General features: G+C 57.2%; 1 long non-coding RNA gene across 1 annotated transcript in view; it reads left to right on the top strand.

The window, feature by feature from the left end:
- LOC124977923 (uncharacterized) overlaps positions 1-19,510 on the top strand; it is a 72,009-nt gene extending 52,499 nt beyond the window's left edge. Inside the window, exon 3 of the long non-coding RNA XR_007107288.1 lies at positions 19,464-19,510. This is a non-coding gene — a long non-coding RNA (uncharacterized LOC124977923). The remainder of the gene's footprint in view (positions 1-19,463) is intronic.
- The last annotated feature ends 2,497 nt before the right edge of the window (positions 19,511-22,007 follow it).

Here is a 22,007-nt window from a genome sequence, read left to right as displayed (position 1 = left end):
TGTGTACACATGTGGAGGTGTCCAGTGCCCCCAGGGAGGAGGGGCAGGGGTCTGGGAGAGGGGAGGGCTATTCCCCTGAGGGTGCTGTCCTTAAGAGTTGCCTTTGTGATTGTGATTGACACAGGGCTCTTAAGTCTGCGATGAATGTGCTGAAGGGGTAGGTGAAAGCCAGGCAGGGCAGTGAGATGCTCAGAGGGAGCGAAATGTCTGTGTGTTCCCTTTCCCACAAACCAGGGCTGCTGACCCCGAGTCCCCTCCTCTGGCTGGGCCTTCTCTTGATGGTCTCTGTGTGTGTGTGTGTGTGTGTGTGTGTGTGTGTGTGTGTGAGAGAGAGAGAGAGATTGAGAGAGAGAGAGAGAGAGAGAGAGAGAGAGAGAGAGTTCATGTTTGCATGCAGGGGTGTGTGGGGGTTGTGTGTCATTGTGTGTTGGCATATGCATTGTGGAGCTGTGTGTGAGCACGTGTCCACAAGTGTCACTGTGTCTTTATTTATTTGGCAGTACTGGGGATTGAACGCAGGGCCGGGCATGTACTAGGCAAGTGCTCCACCACTGAGCTACATCTGCATTCCTTTTTATTTTATTTTGAGACAGGATCTCACTAAATGGCCCAGGCTGCCCTTGAATTTGTGATCCTTCAACCTCAGCCTCCAGAGTAGCTAGGATCAGAGGTGTGCCCCACCACACCCAAGTTCTACTGTGTATTTTATTGTAAATATGTCTATGAGAATTCATGCCTGATTGTGTCGTCCTGTGTCAGCACCTTGTGTGGGTGTGACCATAACATGGGTGTCAGTGTCTCAGCTCTGTGACCCTGTGTTCCTTATGGATCTAATGAGGCTACAGGCCCCATAACTGTAAAGGGTTGTCCACTCATGAAGGGCTGTTTGTTACCCTCACGTGAAGGGGGATGCAGGGATGGGACCCTTCAGGGAATAAAGCAGGTCAGGGGAGAAGGGTCTAACCTGCGGGGTGGTGTCTAGCCTGGGGCCTGCTCTGTTCCTTTTGCATGTACAAGGACCTGCATGTTCTTGTAGCTGAGGTTTTGCTCCCCAGCTCTGTCCTAGACTAGCTCAGAACCCTTCTAGCGAACCTTTGCTCCAGGCTGTCATTACAGGATGGCGAGGTGACCTGGTCCTAATTCTGGAGGAGACTCCCCAGTTCCAACCTGGCATCAGGATGAGGAACTGGGAAGCAGTCAAGTGTCAAGTCACACTGGAGCCATTAGAGAAGGCTTCTGGGAAGAGGAGCACTGGAGCAGGCCTTGGAAGACTGAAAGGGAATCGAGCTTTATAGAGGGACTATGGAGGGCCACCTAAGTGGAGGAACCAGAGAGGGCAGATGCATGGCGCCAGCAAGGAGAGCATGGAAGAGATGTGGAGGAAGCCAACCAGCAGGTACAGAAAGTCCTTACGGGGGAGAGGCTCTGGAGAGGTGGCCACAGAACGCCCGGTGCATAACAGATGCTCAGTAAATATTTGTGAGATGAAACCAGTTAGGGAATTTTTCACATTACCTTTGGGAAACTATTGAATAGAAAGTGTAGCTGTAACATAATGATAGCAGTTCCATTTGCTGATCCCCGACAGTGTAGGCAGCACTGTACTGACATTTTGCACATACCCAAGGGGATTATTATATTTTTTATGGATGAAGAAATGGAGGCTGAGGCACAGGTTGACCTGCTCTAGGTGACAGTACAAATAAGTGGTGGTACTAGGGCTGGATTCCAGGCCTGCCTTCAAAGCTTCCCCTGCCTGCCTCAGTTTCCCCATCTTTACCATGGTGAAGATGAGTTTGGATTTGGTTCTCTCTGCAAATTTTGGGGTTAGAGCCTGCTGATTCAAATTCCCTCTTCTGAATGAGATTCTGAGCCTGGGCTTCTGGAGGATTCCTCCTTCCCCATAGGATCCCTGGGACCTCTTCCCCCTTCCTCTGGGCCAGTGTGGGACCCAATGAGGGTTGGCATTAGGGGCAGGACTGAGACCCCTAATCAGGAGCACCTCCATGCTCTTGAAGGGGACTGAGTGGGGACCTGGCTTTGCCCATGTCTGGTCCTAGAAGGAAGGGGTTGGCCTTAAGTGAGGAGAATTTGAACAGCTGCATGCGACCTGGCCTCTTTCCCCCCGGCCCAGCTGGTAGAGGGAGAATCCACACCTTTCTTGTGCACAGCCCTGGCCAGGGCTAATGGCGTCCCATTCACCTTGTCTGCTTCGAGCTTCACAACCACCGTGGGAGCTGGAGACCCCGAGGCCCCACTTACAGGTGAAGAGACTGTTTCATGGAAGCTTGTGAGTTTCCTAAGGTTCCCAGGGGCTGAAAGTGGAGCTGGGCTAGACCATCTTCTGCCCCACTGACTAGCCTTGGCCTGGGCAGGGTAGGGTGGCTGCCCTGTGGGGCACAGAGACTGCAGCCCTGACTTCTAAGGGGGCAGCCAGAGGCAAGGTCTGGGGCCAGGAGGTGGCAAGGGGACTGGATTCCGGTCTGGCTCTGCAGACTCTTCTTTTTTGGAGTGCCTCCCCGCAGGACACTCAGCATGGTCCCATACCAGCACCAGCCTGCTTCATACCCCATAACCAGTTGTGCTATGCTGGACAGCGTCTTGTTGCCCTGTCCCAAGGAGGCGGGTGTACCTAATGAATTAATTAACGTTAGTCAAGCACTTGGAGATCTGGGGCTGAAAGGTGCCCGGTACATGCAAATCAGAGTGATTGTTATTACTCATAATTATGGAGTTGCTGCTGGAGAAACGATTCCGAGCAGACTATGGCTGGGCCAGTGCAGAGCCCTGCAGGATCTGCCTCAGTAGCAGTGGCACTTCCTCCTTCCTCCCTCCCCACTTCCTCCCTTTTCCTTCTTCCCTTCCTCTTTCCTCTCTCCCTTCTTTCTTCTTCTCTTTTCTCCTTCTTCCCTCTCCCAGTGGCTCTCTCAGCTCTGGGCCTGTCGCCTGCTTCTCCATAACAGTCTGATCTCACATATAGACGGGCACCTGGCACAGTCTGGAGACCAGGATTGGGCAGTAGCCTTTCACGTGTTGAAGGGGAGGAGCATCTGAGAATGGAGTTTCACTTTTCCCCTCTGTTAAATGGGTCCATTGGGATGCCCCGTGCCTCGGTTATGGGGAGACTCAAGTGTGGTAATGTCCCCTCTGGGTTGGCAAGCTCTGTACCTGTGAGGCTTGGCCACCTGTTGTTTACACAAACATTGTGAGTGTGTTTGTGTGTGCACACGTGATGCGTTCACGCTTCCAGACCCCTCCTCCATCCACTGTGTTCTCAGTGTGACTCTGGGCTGTTGTTTCCTAATGGCTGAGGCTGAACCTCCTCCACCAGACTGAGTGGCCCCCATGCCAACAGTTCCTGGCATTGCCCAGAACCAGATGCAAGTAAATTGTCTTCCTCAGCTGCCTCCCCCCGCCCAGCCCCCAGCCCTCTGTCTCCATGCTATGTTCATCTTTTGTGCCCACCAGCCCAGGGAGGGCCACCCCTGGTTTCAGCACCACAAACAGCGCCTAGCTCAGCTTGTGCCTGCAGCATCTCCCAGTGCACAGGGCACTACACACAGCGTCACATGGCATCAGAGTTCATTCTGACCCAAGCCCTGCTTCCACAGATGAGGACACTAAGGCCAGGAGAATGCTAGTGACATCCAGGGGCACCCAGAATCTCTACTTTAGAGCTGAACTACGACGCTGGTCTCCGAATCCCCATTGCAGCACATGGAAGATTTAGAAAGACTTCCCAGTGTTGAGCCAACCTACGAAGCAAGTGCCTCCCGTGTGCCCGTTTCTGTACCCAGCTCGCTGATGGAGGAGATGTGGAGGCGTCAGAGCTCTGTTCTCTCCCGCACATGGGACCCACAAAACAACGTCACAGCCCCAAGCCCGATGAGAGCAGGGCGCGGCAAACGCCGCAGTGCTGTGGCTTGGTGCCGTGAGACCTGAGGCAGAGCAGGCTCCTGTGGGGTGGACACTCAGGAGGTCCCCTCGGAGGAGGTGGCACCAAGCCCGGAGGGGAAACACATGGTCACCAGAGAGGAGGCTGGAGTGAGGCTGGCCTGTGTGTGGGTGAGGCGAGCCTGGGTGGGCGGAGGGCAGCTGGTGCCATTGAGTACAGGAAGGTAGGCAGCACCCTGCTGAGGGCAGATCCCTGCTCCGTGGGCACATGGCTGATCAGCACGTGGACGCCATGGGACTCTCCAGTCCAGCTCTCTGGTGCTGCAACCTGGCCTGGTGCCAGAATCCCCCCGGGCCTCCCCTCCTCCCCTTACCTGGGGTCAGTGGATTCCATCTGAAGTGACAATGGCCATGGCTGTCCATGGGGCCTTTGTGCCTTATCGCTCAGCCTGTAATCTTTCCCATTCCACACAGCCTCCTTTCTCTTCTCCAGCATTTGTCAAAAAGATGGGACAGCCCCAGAGCCCCGTGGGGAGACTGGGCCAGAGCAGGCCTCTTGCTGCCCATCGATTTGTGTTGCTTTTGCTGCCTCCTGAACCCGTTTGCTGGACACCATGGGGCTGTGTTTGGCTTTGGATAATGAAATAATGTCCTCACTGAGGAAACGATAGAGCCTCTGCTAATTAGCTCAGCTGCTGACTTTTAGGATGAATCTTTGCTGTTGGGCTCCTGGTGCTGACTGAGTGACAGGGCCCTGTGGGGAGCCAGGGGGTTGGGGAACCCACCTTGTGGGTGACAGTAGGAGACAAGAGGGACAAGGCTGGTGCTTTCCAGGGACACTATCTCCTTGGTCCTCTGCCCCCAGCAGGGTCTTCCTGGAAAGTCCTTGGAATCACATAGCTCTGTGTTCCATTCCTGGTCTTGCCACTTGCAGCCATTGTGACCTTGGGCAAGACACAACCCAGCTCTCTGGGTCTCAGGCCACTTCCTCTGAAGAATGAGGCATGGTCACCTCCATGTGTACAAAGGTAGCAGTTGGGCTCAGGGAGATGATAGAGCAGTGGCTCGGCACACAGTGGGGACCTGTTGGTGGCCTCGGGTTTGCTGGTTGGGATCGCACCCTTACCTTGTCATTGTCTTAGATCTTGTTCATCTTGGGCACATGCACCCGCCTCTCCAGCCATGAGACCTGTAGGAGGGTGGCATCTTCCTCCAGCTCTGCCAGAGCCGAGGGCACAGTGGGGCTGGTTGAATGGCTCAACTCAAAGGCCAGAGTGTTTAACACGCCCCTTCCCTACAGGTAGGCTCTGGGGCTGGAGTCACCCATGACCCCATGGGAAGGGGGTGAGGATCAGGCCAAGTGATCAGAGAGGGGGCCAGATGGAGACTTCAAGTCCTGGCCTCTCCTCCAGGAAGCACTTTGGGGACCTGTCGGGGTGCTCTCCCTCCCTGTCCGACTCGCCAGAGCCTCTCACCTGGCTCCTTCCAGGGCATCCCACCACAGTTGCAGACCTTGTCATCTTTCCCATTTCTGCCGCTGTACAGTGCTCCGGGTTCTCTCTGTGACCAGGCTCTGCAGGCGAGGTGGGTCTCAGCAGAGCAGTGGCCAATACGGTAATAATAATGAAAGCAACTCACCGTACTGAGTGCTTGCTAGGTACCAGGCACAACTCAGAGCACTCACGAGTGCTAACCCCCTGGCTTTAGGTAGACAGGGTTAGATTTACACCCATTTTACAGAAAGGAAATTGAGGCCTGATAGGAGAAAGGTCCTCTTGAAGGTGTAGCATGGGTAATGCAGAGACTCACACCTGGGCCCAGAGCTGGCTCAGGTCACCTGAGGCTGATGAACACAAATAACGTGCCCACTCTGCACCCTGCCCTGGACACAGAGAGAGATGGGACATGTTCAGGCCCTCAAAGAGCTCAAGCAGTCAGCAGAATCCCCACTCCAGCCCATATCCCTCCAGGCTTCCTCTGACCTGCCTGACCTCCTCTCTGACCCAGCTCAGCCGTGGCAGTGTGTTCCTTGGACTAGTCCCGTCACTGACTCAGGGTGAGTTCTGCAGGAGCAGAGCAGAGGTTTGGATCTTGTTGGCCAAAGTATTTCTAGCACTTGCCAAGCCCTGGCATGTAGTAGGTGCTCAACTAGTAATGGTTTAATGGAGGAAGGAATGTCATTGTGTGGATTAAATGATACCATGTATATTAAGTACTTGGCACTCAACCAAGTATTTATTGAGTAGGAAAAAAAAGTCTTTGAGTAGAATAAAGGAGGTGATGGGTGTCAAGTGTTTGGCTCAGCACATGGAAACAGCAGTAGTAGTAATTGTTGGCATTCGTTCTTTTGGAAAGGGCTGGGTGGATGGACCGGAAGTAAAGCCAGGGAGCGGGGAGAGACAGGGAGTGAGGCAGACACCGGAACTCCAAGGAAGAGGTGTCAGGGAGGAGGTTGGGTAGCAGCTGGGGGCCCTGACACCCACTCTGTGTGGAGCTGGGGATGGGAGCTCGTGCGTGTGTGCACACATGTGGGCGGGTGTGTGTGTGTAAAACAAATAACTGGAAAATGAATTTAATTATAAGGCACTTTTAATAGCTATTTATATTTAATCCTGCTAATTCTGTGTCTTGTGTAGCCAAACTGTAATTCTATTCTTCTTACTCATTTGCTGGCGAGAGTGGGAGCGGGGGAGAGGGAGGCAGCCCCGCAGGAAGGCAGCAGGAGCCCCGCCTCTGGGTCAGCCCCAGCCGGCTGCTGACCCTGAGGGAGGCGAGGGAAGGTCCGTGTTCAGGTCTGGGCCATGAGGCCAGGGGCCTCTGGGACACTGTGCCCAGCTCTGACTCCAGGGATGTTCATCTGCTCATATTTACTGAGCACTCGGGGAGCGGATGGGGGAGCAAAAGACAGCCCAGCATCCGAGTCAGGCAGTCAGGTCCAAGGCCACAGGCCTGGACCTCAGAGAGGCTCACTTTGTCCATCTGTGAAGTGGGCATGGTGCAGCCCTCCCCAGGGCTGTTGGAGGATCGCCTGGAGAGGGTGGCCTGCCCCACGGCAGGTTCTCAGGATTTGCTCATTCCTGTGCCCTCAAGCCGCCCGCCAGTCTGGGTTCCCACTGCTCTGGCGCCCTGAGCTCAGGGGCAGAGAAGATGGCTGATAGGGTTCTGCTCCTCTTTTCAGGATGTGCCCTTGGTGACGGCTGGAGGTTCTGGCGTGGAGTAGATTGGAGGGTGGTCTGGTTGCAGGACCCCGGAGAGGCACAGGAGCAACCTCCCTGGGCAGCGGAGAGGAGGTTTCCATGGCACCGTGGGAGAGGCGCAAGGGACCACAGGCCTGGCCCACAGAGGTGCATCCTAAATGGTAGCTTCGGGGGGACGAGTTCAGGAATTCAAGGCTCCTGTTCCAGGCCCTGCTCAGCTGGGGGACTCGGCAGGCTGGCAGCCCTCGCCCAGCCTCCCTCTGAGTTCTGGTCTCGGCCATGAGGCCAGGCTGTGGAGACCGTGTGGGAGAAGCAGGGAGGAGCTCCAGCAAGGTGGAAGCGGGGCGTGGGCCATGGGGCTGGGTGGGCCCTCCCAGCAGCCCTGGCATCCGGCAGGCAGGTGATGCCGGGCCAGACTTCCTTCCAGGGCCCCCGGGGGGCAGGAGGCTCTCACCTTTCCTGGAGCAGGGCCGGGGGCAGGACAGGAAGGGACCAGGCCTTCCTCTGCCATTGCTTCTTCCCTTACTTTCCTGATCCTGCCCACTGTCCTGACCCCTCCTCCTGTGGCAGCCATCTCGGAGTTCCAGGGCCCTCTTGAGGGCTGAGCTCTGCAGGTGGTCGAGGGGCTGGCCACATCCAGAGGCAGAGGGTCCCCCGAGCCTGGCTCCGCCCCAGGCGTCTCCTAGTCTTCTCTCACGGGGTCTCTGTAGGGCGGGCGTCCTGGCCCCGTGTTACAGGTGGGGAAACGGCCCCTAGCGTTCCAGGGAATGTTAGATCCAAAGACAGTCCCTTTGCCCTCTGGCCCTCTCTGGTGGCCCTGGACAGTGGGAGGGTGGCTTATTCAGAGGGTGGCCTAGTGTGAGAAACTTGGCCTCCGAGGGACTGTTTCCAGAGCCAGGAGCCAGGGATGGTTTCCAGATCTGGTGTTTGATCCCCAGCGGCCCAGCAAGGCTGACCCTGAGGCCCTGCAGCGCTTTGGTGGTGGCCAGTGGCCCGTCCTCACGGAGGCGCAGGGACGTGCCACAGCCCACCCGGAGTCCTGTGAACAGAGCTCGACTTTGGGCCCCGCGGTACCTGGGTTCAAATCCTGGTTCCACCACTCACTGGCCACGTGAGCTTTGGCCAGCCTCTTGTCCCTGAGCCTCAGCATCGCCACCGCCACCTGAGAGCGCTGGTGTCACCACCTTCCTCCTCCCCCACCCACTTTCTCTGCTGACGTGTGGAGGTGGGTAATGACTGAGGGTACGATTTCTCTCTAGGATAGTCTCACTTTAATAAGAGACTTTAATGCTCCCGAACCCCGACGGAACGATGTTTCCCTTTAATGGTGACATTTCAGGCATGGTGACAGCGCGGGGAGATGGTGGGCGGGGGCCTGCCTGGCTCTGAGTGGTGTGCAGCCTGGTTCTCTGGCCCCTCTCCGCTGCCCTCTCGCAGGGCTTCCGCTGCTGTACTGGGGGCAGGTCGGTGTCTCGTTAATTTGATTGAGGGATTTGTTCCGAGCGCATTGGCTCCGGCTCAGCCCAGCCTGGGAGCGGCCGGCATTGTGCAGGCAGGACCGGCGCGACCCCTCTTCCTCCAGGCGGTGAGGGTAAAGAGTAGCCAACAGGCTCACGGGGGAGTGATTGCCCTGCGTGGGGGACCCTGGAGCTTGGCTGGTCCCAGGGCAGGCGAGCTGAGTCCTCCTCTGGTCCTAACAGAGCCCTGAAGACCTGCCTACACTTTCAGTAACTCTGCTCGCTCCACTGGTTTGTGCGGTCCCACCAGGTGACCCTGAGGCCTGAGTGTCTGTGGCGGCTTGGTTGTGTTGTCACAAGTGGTAGTGGGGGATGTGGCCCATGCTAGGTCCGGTGAGAGAGGAGAGGGATGCAGGGATCTAAGATTGGTGCTCTGGAGAAGTCCTGGGGACAAGGTGACCAGGTCTCTTCCCAGAGGACTCAGAGCTAAAGGCAAGAAGGATTTGGAAAGGTACTGAAGGAGAGGCCACTGGGACTGGGGCTGGAGAACTGGGCTCTTCCGCTTCTGCAGGTCATTTTCAGTGTGACTTTGGGTCAGTGTCTGACCTTTCTGGGCCTCAGTTTTGCCATCTGTACAATGGGGATTTGGGTCTGGATCAGCTAATCACTGGACCTCTTCAGCACCCTCTGTCCTTGATTTTAAGAAAGCCTGGGAAAGAGCTTAGCCTGGGGGTGGGGTGGGGTCACCCCTGGAGTCCAGGGAGCTGGGGAGAGTGGGAGGCAGATGTATGTGCTGCCGTCTGCTGCGGCCAGCACATTCATTAGGCATCTCTAAGATGGATACACCCCCCCAGTTCACCTGGCACACGAGTCTCGGGATTTATTTCTTCCTGAATGGTGCCATCCATCACGTTAGCTATGCTGCCAGCGGGCGCAGCTAGCTCCTGCCCGAGCCTCCTGCAGGGTAGGGTGTCTTGTTATTCTGCAGGCAGGGCTCCCCTCCCCTGCAGGCATCGTCCTGCACCTGCCCGCCCCTTACGCCAGGTGGCACGGGGGCAATTCTGCTTTTCATGTCCGCTCTAGCAAAACCACAGTCAGGCTTCTCTGAGGGGTGTCAGGGCAAGCAGAGTGGGCTTCCTAGAGGCGGCGGCAGTACTTGCTTTGGACCTAAAAACATAGGTAGGAATTAGGTGGAAAGAAGAGGAGGCGCTTCCATCATGGACTTTCGGGGATGGACAGCACTGATGGGTCAAAGCAGAGGAGGTCCCTCTCTCACACGTGCTTACGGAGGGTGCCCAGGCAGTGTGTACTGACCAGCCGAGAGAGACTGTCCCTGTTCTGTGAACCCTGTCCAGGCCAGGTGCTCTCTACCCGTCTCAAGTGCTCAGAAACCACCCAGTGAGCCTGCTCTGGCCCCTACGCCCAGCCCTGGCAGAGGCATTTGGCATAGGGTAAATTCTGCCCCCACCATCTGAGTGAACTGAGAAGCACTTCATCTTTTGAGCCTCAGTTTCCCCTTCTGTGAGGTGAAGAGGGTCAATCCTGCCCTGTGTGGTGAAGAAGATGGGCAATTGAGGTGGTCACTATGGGGTCTGGGTCACAGCAGGGTCCCAGTGCATGTGGCTCTGCCTCCTCCTTAATCCTGAAGGCCTACTGGCCTTGCTGCAGAGAGGGCATCAGAGGTGGCCGCCAGACAGTGACCAGGAGCATGGTGTCAGAGGAGGGTACAGTGGTGGTGGCTCTGGATTTGTAGGGGATGCCGGGAATTGCAGAGATGGCTTCTTGACCTCGGTGCAGTGGTTGAGAGGAAAGGCTCAGGAGCGGGGGTCCAGCTGTGGAGCCTGACCACGGCACCCATGTGCATGACCCTGGGCCATGCACGGGACCTCCCTGTGCCTTGATTTCCCCCCTGGAAAGGGATCCCCGTAGTGCCTACCTCACTTGTTGTACTGATGAAACGAGTTTATACCTGTAAAGTTCTAGAACAGTGCCGACTACTGCATAGTAACTGTAATTAAGAAGTGAGCTGCTCTGGTCATTGTTACTGAAATTCGGGGAGCCCAGGGGCCTGGTGCGTGGCTGGGGACTAGCTTGTGAGGAAGGTTCAGGGTCCAGGCTGATGCCTGCGGCATTCCAGGGCTCTGTTCCTTCCTCCACTCCAGGCTGTCCCAGGCTCTGCCAGAGGCACCTGATGTCCACCCAGTGTCAAAGACTTCCTTAGGGAGGAGTCGGGCTAGACGTTGCTGGTGACAAATTCTCTTCCGAGGTTCTTTGAGGGCAGGGCGTTGTGTGTCTCCCACCTGTGGATCCACGGAGGACCTGGCGCTTGTTAGAAACTCGAGAAACACTCGCTGGCTGGCTGGCTCCCTGAGGCCAGGGGGTGGGCTCCCAGGGGCTCCCAGGGCTCCCAGCTCACTGTGAGCCATCGCACTCACGTCTTCTGTGCCGGGTGGGGAGGACCCCACCCCCAGCAGCACCCCAGCCCTGCGATGCCCACCCGGCTGTCCGCTTCGAGGCTCCTCTCCCCAGGAGCAGGCGATTCCCCCCACTCTGCATGCCCCTCCGCAGCCCTGCGGCCCCCCTCCTGCGGGCGTCCCGCTGTCCTGGCTCGCTCGTGAAGAGGAGTGTAGCTCCCTGACCTCCTGGACTGGATGTCTGCGCCTCGGCTTCTATAGTGACCCGTACCTGGACTGTGTAAAGGTTCTTGGAGGAGAGAGAAGAGCAAAATCACCCCCAGTCCGTGCCCAGAGCAGATTCCGTCTTCAGAGGGGATGGGGCAAACTCTTCCGGTCCACTCTAGATTGGGACTCTTTGGGGCCACCTGTTCCTCTAGAAGGGCTCGAATCTGAAGCCAGGAAGCCTGGACTCTGACACCCTCCACCCCAGGAATCTGGGCCCCTCTCATCCCCTGACTCTGTCTGATGGGGGATAGGAGTCGTGCTGTGTTCCCGAGGGCATGGTGGGCCCTGGTGCCCTCGGCCCCTCTGGCCCACCCCTGGGGAATGCTGGGTGCTTGTGCCTAGCACAGGTGGGCACAGGGTGAAGGTGGACTGGAGGTGGAATGGATGGAAGGAGGGTGAAGGGAAGGAGCCCAGAGAGCAGAAGGGGGCTGCCCACACCTCTTCTGGGGGTCCCCAGGGGTGGCTGAGAGAGTCGGGAGGCCCAGGGAGCTGTGCTCCACGTGGCCCTGTCCTGTGGGTCTCTCCCGCCTCCCCCACCAGGATCTGTCTCTTAGGAGAGGTTGGGGTGGGGGTGGGGTCTGCTCTGCACCACTGAAGGGCTTCCTCTGTTTTCCCACCATGCCTTGGGCTTTCTCCTGAGCCCTGTGGGAGCTGTGGGAATGAGGGGGCCATGAGGGTGGCCCCCTGGCCTGGGTCCCCAGGCAGGCTCTCTCCTTTTTACCATTGGGAGGGTCTCTTTCCTCCAAGCCCTGTCAGAGGTGAAGCCTTCCCATATCCTCTCCTCTGTCGGTTTATCGCTCATTGCAATTTGGTTCCCTTGTGACCTCAGCTCTCTGGTGGGCTGAATGTAAGTTAGGATTTTGCCGCTTATCCGTCTGGGAGCCGTGTTCCCTGCGGTTTCTATGCCCTAGTCGGGGATGCCTCTGGCTCGGCTCCAGTGATCAACAGCTCTGGATTCACCCAGCCTGTGCTACATGTGTGTCTTGGGCAAGTTACCCCAACCCCAAGCCCTGGCCTCCCCTCAGTTGCTGGGTGGGGCACAAGCCTGGCACCTGGAAGTGCTTGTCACTGGTGCTCTGCAAGGCTGTCTGCTGTGGGGACAAGGGAGTGACAATGGGGTACTTGTGGCTGGGCCGGCCCAGGGTCAGCCTGGGCCTCCTCCTCTTTCAGAGGACCGCAAAAGAAGAGCCTCCCCCACACCCCTGTAGCATCTCTGGCCGGGCCTGAGCTGGGTGTCGGGGCTACCCTGCCCCTCTGCCCCTCCCCCTCTTTCCAGCAAGTGACTGGAGGTCCCTCTCCTCTGCTTGGACCTGCCCCCGGAGCTGCAGGACAGAGGCTGACACCAACGCCATCTTCCCTTGCAGGCCTTGCCCACCACAGGTGGCCCGAGCCCTTCTCTGCCCCTTCCTTGCCGGGTTCCCTCTCCTCCCATCAAACCCCACCTGCCTCCAGGCCCTCTCCCCTTCGAAGCCTGGGTTTCCCCATCACAGGCGAGCCTTCCCAGCTCTGCGCGGAGACCCCAGCTCCGGCTCCCAGCATCGGGCAGGGCTGGTACTCTAGGCTTCCTGTATCTCCAGCCGTACCTGATGCCCACAGAGCCCGCAGCCCCAGGGGGCGGCCTGGGGAAGCTTGGGTGGGAAGCTACTTGCCTGCACGACCACAAGGTCAGGCTCTTTCGTTTCTTGCTGGCAGCCGTGGGCCCTGGGGAGAGCGACTGGCCACAGCACCCCTCCTGGCGGCCAGGTGGTTTCCCGTGATGTTCTTGGTGATGCTGAGGCCTAGGCTGAAGATCTCTGGGAAGGGCAGTCAGGGCCCTTCCTGGGGCCAGAGCTTAGAGTCTCCACTGCATCTTTGACCCGAGGGGGCTGGAGTGGGGTTAGTCCTCAGGATCCAAAGGTGGAGGATGGAAAACCAGAGATTGGCTATGGAAACTTCCAGGAGCTTTCAGACGGCCTCTCAGGATGATGCAGTGTGGCTGGGACAGGGGTTGGTTCGCTGAAGGCCCAGGCTTGGGTGCACTGACCCATGTTCCCAGGAGCTCAGCCAGGCCACAAGCCAGGAGGGCAAAGTAGCAAATCCAGAGGGCAGACTTCTGGGGCTTTCCCCAGGCTGTCCCCCTGCTCGCCCTTCCTAGGCGAGCAAACGTCTCTTCCTTGGAGAACGAATTCCAGTGTCCCCTGCCTCTCTAGCCCAGGCTGGGCTCCTCCTCCCGCCCCAGCTCCCTCCACAGGCCACGTAGAATGGTAGCTGACTGCCTCCGGTTTGTGAGCTCTTCTGGGGGCGTAGGGGCCACCAAGAGTGCCTGAGCCCCAGGAAGTGGGCGGGAGTGGACAGGGATTGCTGAGGGCAGGTGGGAGTCTGCTGCTGCCTCTGGACGCGTTCCCTCTGCCGCTGCTGCCTGGCTTGTGGCTGAGGAGCGTTGCCTTCTCTGAGCCTCGATTTACTCCTCTCCTGCTTGACCTCTGTGGCCTTTCCTGAGCCTTTGTCCCTCCTTCCCTGGACTCCCCACTCTTGGTCTGAATCCTTGTTTATCAAAGCTGACCCACCTCTCCAGAGGGTCTCCCTGCTGGTCCGCCCTGGCTGACCTGAGTGAACCTTCCCGTGGGTCCCCAGTTGCTTTCTTCTCTGTGGTACAACCCTGGGCTGCTCGCAGGGCACAGGAGCGCAGAGACCTCACAGGAACCGTGCGGGCAGGTGGGCCTGTAAGGTCCAGTCCAGCGAAGGCCAGGGCAGTCCCTGGGGGTGGGGAGGAGCACAGTGTTGTGGGCCCAGAGGGAGCAACGGTTCCTCTCTGGGGCCACTGAAGCAACATTTGAGCTGTACCTGGAAGCGGGAGGCTGGGGCTAAGGGGGTCTTGGAGCAGAGTTCAGGCTAGGAAAGGTCTTAAGTGGCAAGGAAGCCATTGGGATCTGGTTTCCCTCTACAGGCAGAGGGCGCCAGGCCAGGGGCCTGACTGGCTGGTATGCTCCTGAAAGCAGACCCTCCCCAGGATGTCTGGCGCCCTCGCCCTGTCCACCACCTCTGCCTGGTTGTCCTTCAGATCTTGCTCCATGGACACTTTCTCCAGGAAGCCCTCCTTGATGTCTGTCCAAACTCTCAGGGCTCCCTGGCCTTTTATGGGCCTTGGGGATTGAATCCAGAGACCCTGAATTATAGCCCAAGCCATTTTTTAATTTTTATTTTGAGATAGGGTTTTGCTAAGTTGCTGAGGCTGGCCTCAAATTTGTGATCCTCCTGCCTCAGCCTTCTGAGTTGCTGAGATTACAAACATGTACCTCTGCACCCTAGCCTTTCCTGTAAAGTTGTCATCCTAGTGTGTCCTTCACCTAAACGTGACCATTAATGACTTCCTTGGCCACCAGGCTTTAAAGCCACCAAAGTCAAGAATTAGAGGTTTGTTGATTTCCTGGGTTGCTGACTCCCAGCCCAGTGCCTGGCACAGAGTAGGTGCTCAATAAATAACCATAGGAATTCATTCAGACACCAGGCTGGAGGGACTGTGGGCTGGAGGGACCCCCGTGAGGTGGGCATTCCTGTGTCTTGGACTGAACTGTGCACCCTTTTTGTGTTGTTAGGCTTTACCTGAAAAAGCTTTTTGCAGGAACAAAAACCCTCTCTGGCAGCACCTCAGTGGGTGGGTGGCTTTGCTGCTCCCCTTAGGAAATGCTTCCTGAACAGGTGGTCTGAGCCACCTTGGCACCCCAAGGCTGGCTCGTGCTTCTGGAGGATGGTGGCGCCACAGGGCTGGGGACCACTGGAGGTAGGGCTTTTAGTGGGCCCAGCCCTGACCTCACCAAAATTATTTTTAAAAGCTGCAAGAGAAAGGGGGCATTTTAAACCTTTGTTCCATCAAGGCATCCGGAGGGAAACGAGAGGGAAGGAGGCAGAGGGAGACTCGGGAGAGGGGCACTAGAGCAGGGCTGGGGCTTCCAAGAGAAGTGCCCCCAAGATTCCCGAGTGCAGCCTTTTTATTTGTCCCCAGTCCTTTTAAATTTTTTAAAAGCTCCAAACAGCACGGGGGACAGTGGAGTTCATTATATCGAGTTATCTCCTCCGTTTCAGGCAAAGATCAATCTTCCGAGTCTTGCCGCTTGGAGGGGGGAAGGGAAGAGAGAGAAAATGGGAGGCGAAGGAAAAAAACTCCCTGGACCAATTTCCGCTGGCTAACACGATTACGCGGCTGCCTGGCAGCAGCGCCAGCTGTTGGCAGGCGTCCTGGCCCCCCGCCAGTTGCGCTCAGCTGCCAGCTGCCCCCAAGGCTCCCTCTTGAATGGGCTGGGTTGGCAGGTGAGGGCTGCGGGCGGCTGGGCGTTGCCCCCGGGGAGACTCAGGCCCACAGTGTCCAGCGCGCACTCACTGCTGCGGCTGGCCGGGTCAGCCTGTGCTGAGGCTCCCTGCCCTCAGCTCCTCTCGGCTTGGCATGGGAGGCAGCTCCTGCAGGGGTGAGAGCACAGGCTTTGGAGCCAGGTGGAGCTGGCTCTGTCTGTCCATCCGTCCATCCGTCCATCCATCCATCCATTCAGCAAGTGTTCCCTGAGCATCCACTGCGCCTCCAGCACTGCACACCGCAGAGGCGGACGGGAGGACACAGTCCCTCCCTGCCTGATGGGGTCCGTGTTAAGATGAGGAGACAGACACAGGACGAGGACGTGTGCATAGCCCAAATACTGTCCAGTGGGGGTAGACACTACAGAAAGTGGGGGAGGGGGCATGTGACTTAGGGGCCTCCGGGAGGTCAGGGAGGTCCCATTCAAATGAGTGCCAGCCAGCTCTGGTGGAGAAGAACATTCTGACACCAGGAGACACCTGCGCAGTCCCTGAGGCTGGCCAGGGTGGGGGCGACTGGCGCGGGAGCCGCTCTGAGAGACTGGCAGGGCCGGGCAGCTTTGAAAGGAGCTTGCTCTTGGTCGGCGAGTGACAGGCCCAATTTGTCCCATCATCACGCTGCTGTGCTCATTTGGCCCGGGAGCAGCGGCAGGAGCGGGGCTGGACCGTAGGCTGTGAGATGACCCAGGCCTGAGCCACGGGTGCGGGCGGGGCGCCGGGAGCCGGCAGGCTCTGGATGTGCTTGGGGCCCAGCTGACCGCGCTGGTGGACGGCTCGGGTGTCGGGTGAGGGAGGGAGAAGTCGAGGCCGAGCGAGATGTAATTCGGGGAATAAAAACAAAGTTCTGTGTTGGACAGGTCAGTTAGAGGAGCCCGTGGAGGTGACAAATAGGCCTCTGGATACAGGAGCTGGCACTCGGGAGGGAGCCCAAACTGCTGCCTGTGAGCTGGGGGCATAACTGGGATTTAAAGCCATGGACCAGTGAGACCAGCCAAGGAAACACGTGGATAGGAAAGAGGAGAGAGCCCGGGGAGCCCTGTGCATGGACTGTTTGGAGGGAGCTGAGGTGAGGGGGAGGAAGGTGTGGGAGGACAACCAGGGGACGAGAGTCCAGGAGTCCAGAGATGTTTCCTGTGGAGGAGGCAATCAGCACGGCAGCACCTGCCGAGAGCTCGGGGGACAGGGGCACAGAGAATGACTGTTGGAGGAGCAGAACTGAGGTTTCTGGGGATCTTGATAAGAGCAGTCCATGGAGCTGTGAGGATGGAAGCCCCTCTAAAAGGCAGTGAGGGAGGACAGGAGGTGAGGGCCAGAGTCTGTGAGACAGGTATTTTGTGGTGCTGCGGATTGAACCCAGGGGTGCTTAACCCCTGAGCCACATCCCCAGCCCTTTTTTAAATTTTGAGACAGGGTCTCGCTAAATTGCTTAGGGTCTTGTTAAGTTGCTGAGGCTGGCCTTGGGCTTTCCATCCTCCTGTCTCAGCCTCCTATGTCACTGAGATTACAAGTGGGTGTTGCTGTACCCCGCAGTAGAGACAGATTTTGAGTTTCACTATTAAAGGGGAACAGAAAGATGGAAGGGCATGTGGGGTCAAGGAATTTCTCTCCGTCCCTCCCTTCCTTCCTCCTTCTGTGTTCATGATATTGTGGCAGATAGTAATGCTCTGTGACCTTAAGTAATTTAACCTCTCTGAGGCTGTTTTCTCTTCTGGAAAATGGAGATAATGACATAGATGTTACTGGATCTGGTGCATAATAGGTGCTCAGTAAATGGGAACTGTTCCTAAGTTGAAGCTCTCACTGGAACACAGACAATGGCACCTCAGTACAGATGTTTCTGGAAGGCATTTCGGCAGCAAGTGACAACAGCTTACGTGTGCGGCTCTTTGACCTATCCTTTAGGAATGTTCCCAGAGAAATATTTGCACATGTTTGACAAGTGACAAGATTATTTTTTCAAGCAAGGTTTGAAATAAAAGATGGGGAACACCAGGGTACCTCTCCTTGGAGGCCCTGTCGAGCGGAGAGGGTGCGCCCCCCTGTGGAGGAGCTCGGCGAGGCACCGTGCATGCTCTCCTGTGCTCCGCTGGAGTGGACTGGAGCTCCACTGCCTGGGACCAAGCCCAGACTCGGCCACTCACTGACACCACTCGGCTTGTCCATTTTCTCCTCTAGAAAATTAGGCTCAGAATAGCCCTAACCTATCTTAGGGGTTTGTTCCGATTTTCAGATAGGTTCACAGATAAAGTGCTTAACCTAGTAGCCCACACATAGTAGGTGCTCAGTGAGTACAAGCCATGACCGTGGCTCTGGGCAGACATGGGAAGGTCTTGAGATCATTGCTACATGAGGAGCTCAATTGCACAGCAGCACGGAAGCTGTTTGTGCCCCCCGTGTGTGTGTACTTCTCTGTACCAATGTACAGTGAGGGTTCACCCCCAAAGGGAGCAGTCTGTGCCTCCGGAGAGGCAACCGGGGGCAAGAGAGTATTGACTCTACAGTTCCGTGTTTGAAGCTTTAAAGAGAACACTAGCCAGACACAGTGGTGTACTCCTGTAATCCCAGCGACTTGGGAGGCTGAGGCAAGAGGATTGCAAGTTTGAGACCAGCCTCAGCCACTTAGCAAGACCCTGTCTCAAATTAGAAAATCAAAAGGACTGGGGATATGGCTGAGTGGTAAAGTGCCCTGGGTTCAATCCCCAGTACCAGAAGAATTAAAAAAAAATTTTCATGTTACTGTACATACATATTAAGTCAATAATATGTAAAAATGGTAATTTAAGTCTTCACCTCCTGGAAACCTCACCCGATTGCACCAACCTGCAGTGCACCTATCAGGTCTCCTTAGTGTTTAGGAGCCATGTTTCTTGCTGTGACCACTTTGAGTCAGATGTGTGTGCATGCACCTTTGTGGATGTGCATTTTTGTCCCCAGTTATCTGTAAACTCCTTGAGGGGTGGGCTGTGTCCTTTGGAGGCTGGCTACATCTTCAAGGCCCGAGCGGCTTGTTTAGGTACTGGGGATGGAGCCCGGGGCCCTGTGCATGCTAGTCCAGTGCTCTACCACTGAGCTGCATCTCCAGGCCAAAGCCTGTTGTCCTCTCTCTCCCCCCCCCTTATAAAATATATTTTAGTTGTAGATGGACATAATTATTATTTTTTTATGTGGTGCTGAGGATGGAACCCAGTGCCTCACAAGTGGTCTGCCATGGAGCCACAACCCCAGCCCCCAGCGGTTCCTAAAGCAGCATCACCCGGGAGCTTGCTGGAAATACAGATTCTCGGGCTTCACCTTGGGCCTGCTAACCAGAAGCCCTTGGCAGGGGCAGCTGTGTTTGCACAGGCCTCCCATCTGCTCTCAGGCACCTGCCAGTACTGATGGGGAAATCAAGGCACAGCGAGGGTGAGCCTGTGACAAAGCTGAGATTGGCCCAGGTCAAGGTACCAGACAGAGGTGGGACAGAGGGCGTGGGACAGAGGGCCTGGGACAGAGGGCCTGGGACCTCCCTTTCTGCTGGCTCCTTGGGACCATGAGCCACATTTGGTCCCGGGAGGGAGGACTTGAGGTCCAGCCCTCTGGGTCTGTTCTTTCTGCTGCGGGCAGGCCTGGGGCATGCTGCTCCCTGGTCTGATCTGCATGTCCCTCAAGGCCCGTGTGGGGCTCTAGGCTGCTGCAGGGAGCCTCTCAGATCCCAGCCGCTTGAGGTCCTGGCACTGACTTTATAGAAAGTGCAGTCCTGACTCTGGAATGAGTCTGGCATCTTCGGGCTGCCTAGGAGCTGTCGGAGGGCAGGATCCGGGTCTCCTGCTCCATATGTCCCAGGGTACCAGGCTGGAGTGGGGTTGATTACAGGATGGTCAGCAGAGCCCAGGTTGTCCTCTCACCTCTCCTCTGCTGTCTCCCTATAGGTGTCCCGCTGAAGAGCCCCCGGAGCCCGGAGCCCTGCTGAGAGAGGTGAGTAGCCACTATCTGTTGGTGAGTGAGGTGGGGCCCAAGGAGGCACCTAGGACGGTTTCCAGGAGCTTCCTTTTCCTCCACCCATACCCCTGCACCCCTTTCTGCTCTCTATCCCACCTTTCCTGAGGGCGCTGTTGAGTCATGGAGAAGAGAGACTGAGGTTTGGGGATCAGCTTTGGTGTGAGGGAGGAAGATGGCCCCTTGGCCTGAGAGGGTCTGGGTTTTGGGTGTTGGGGTGCTGTTGGGAATTTTGCTATGTGGGTACCTGGTTCAGGTACCAGCCAGAAGTAAGCCCCCCCCATCAAGAAGAGGGCCAAGCTATCCCCAGGCCAGCTGGGCCTACCTGTTGGGGGCAGGCCAGGGCGTCCTTCGGAGCTGGGATTCTCTGCAGAGGGTGGTTGGGTCATGGCCTTGGGGTCCTTGTACCCCAAGATAAGTAAGCATTTGGGGGCTGCTGTGTGGCAAGGGGTCAAGGTAGACCACATCAGTTCTCTGGGCAGACACGCCATCCTCTGCCCAGTTTCCCTCCCCCCAGCTTTGAGGGTGTCCCCTGACTTTAGTTCCAAGGGGACTTAGCATCAGGGTGAGTCCTGTGAGGGCTTTGGGTCTTAGTTTTCCATCAGGGGCTCACGTGTACTGAGCCAGCTGGCCTCCAGGGAAAGGAGGGAGCTGGGCGCCTGCAGAGCGGGAGATGGCTCGCCTCCCCTGAGCCTGCACCGCAGACGGGCAGCCTGGGGGAAGGGGTCGGGGCTCCCCTCCTCCCCCTTCCTCCCACACAGGCAGGGGTAACTGAGATCCTGAGTTAGCCATGGCTTCACCCCTATCTCTGTGACCTGTCCCCTCAAATTTTGTCATCTGTCAAAGGGGCTCTTCTCCTGGGTGTTGTGCTATATGTAGAAGGCCAAGTAGACAGTTGGTGCTCAATAATTGTAAAGCACTTATCAGTTACTTAGCAGCAGAGCCTTGGGAGGAGTAGCTGGAGTCAGCTACAGCCTTCCTGCCATTCTGGGGCCGAGAAACCAGTTCAGTGGACCCCATTCAGGTAGTGTGTCCCCTTCTTAGAGATGGGGAAACTGAGGGTGACAGGTGGGGACACCTGGTGGTGAGGTGGGGTTTGGCCTGGGTCCCACTCCAGTTCTGCCGTCTACCCACCCCTCTCCTCTACCCTGCAGATTGGACCCCCGAGGGAGGGACACGGTTGGGGGCCTCCGTGTCCTCTGGCCAGGCCCCCAGGAGCCCTGAGGGTGGGAGCTGGAGGCCACCTCAGGTCAGTGGAGATACCAGTGTGGACCAGGAGGCCACAGCCAGCGGAAATGTGAGCAGGACCACTTGACCTAGTCTCTCGAGGTCCCTCTCTGGGGTAACTTTGTCCCTCCTGGGACACAACCCACTTTTCTTACCTCTACACTTGGGGGCCCTTATAGCCCCCTGTGCTCAGAGCATCCTCCTCTGAAAAGCCACCGCACAGGGACTGTCCTTGGCAGCCATTCCTTGGGCAGCTGAGTGGGCCCAGCCCCACTTGGTTCCGTGAGAATAGGTTACAGGCCTTGTCCCAGGCAGGCTGGGGAGGCAGGGAGGCGGGCACACCAGGGAGGAGGGTGAGCAGGTGTGGTGGGGTGTCCCACAGACAGATGGCCGCAGTATTCAGGGGCAGGGATGCTGCTGAAGGGCCGAGAGAGGAAGGGCAGGTGCAGGTCTGTGCGGTGGCCCGGGCTGGTAGGGAGGGATGCCCAGCGACGCGTCCTGGAGACAGCGGCTGAGCGTGTTGGGTCATTCATGACTTGCGGGGTGGCCTCGTAAAGCCTTTGGAACTGAAGCAACCTGTGCGCGGGGGTCAGAGCCTGCATGCATGCGGGGCCTGGGGAGCCTCATCACAACAGCAGCATCTGTCAGAGGCAGGACGAGGAGCCGTGGTCGCCTAGGGCATGCCGCTCCCTCTGTAGTCAAGGCCAGGATCCGGCTGTGGTCAGCCTTAACGGGATGCTGTGCCTTCGTGAGTACCAAGGGGTGGACACCTGTCTGATGGGACCAGAAGTGTGAGGGCTGCTCTAGAAGGGCCTGGGTCCACCCGGCCTGGCCCAGGAGGCCTGGGGAGAGGGCCTTGGTGGGGCCAGTGGATTTTCTGAGCATCCACTGCCACCTCATCGTCACTGCCTGAGTTTATGGTCTGACTGTCCTTGAGGGCCTGGGATGTTGACCCGAGCCACAGCTCCCCTCACTTGTATTTATTTTTATTTTAATTTGTTCTTTTTAGTTATACATGACAGTAGAGTGTATTTTGACGTATATACACACTTGGAGTATGACTTCCCATTCTTGGGGTTGAACGTGTTGTGGCGTTACGCTGGTCCTGTATTCATGTATGAGCACAGGAAAGTTATGTCCCATTCATTCTACTGCCCTTCCTGTTCGCACTCCTCCTCCCTTCCCTTCATTCCCCTTTGTCTAATCCAGTGAACTTCTATCCCCCCAACCCGCCCTTATTGTGAATTAGC

The sequence above is a fragment of the Sciurus carolinensis genome, chromosome 2, assembly GCF_902686445.1.
Source record: "Sciurus carolinensis chromosome 2, mSciCar1.2, whole genome shotgun sequence".
Classification (NCBI taxonomy): domain Eukaryota; kingdom Metazoa; phylum Chordata; class Mammalia; order Rodentia; family Sciuridae; genus Sciurus; species Sciurus carolinensis.
Note: the sequence above shows the minus strand (reverse complement) of the source record. Positions and strands in the feature narration are given on the sequence as shown.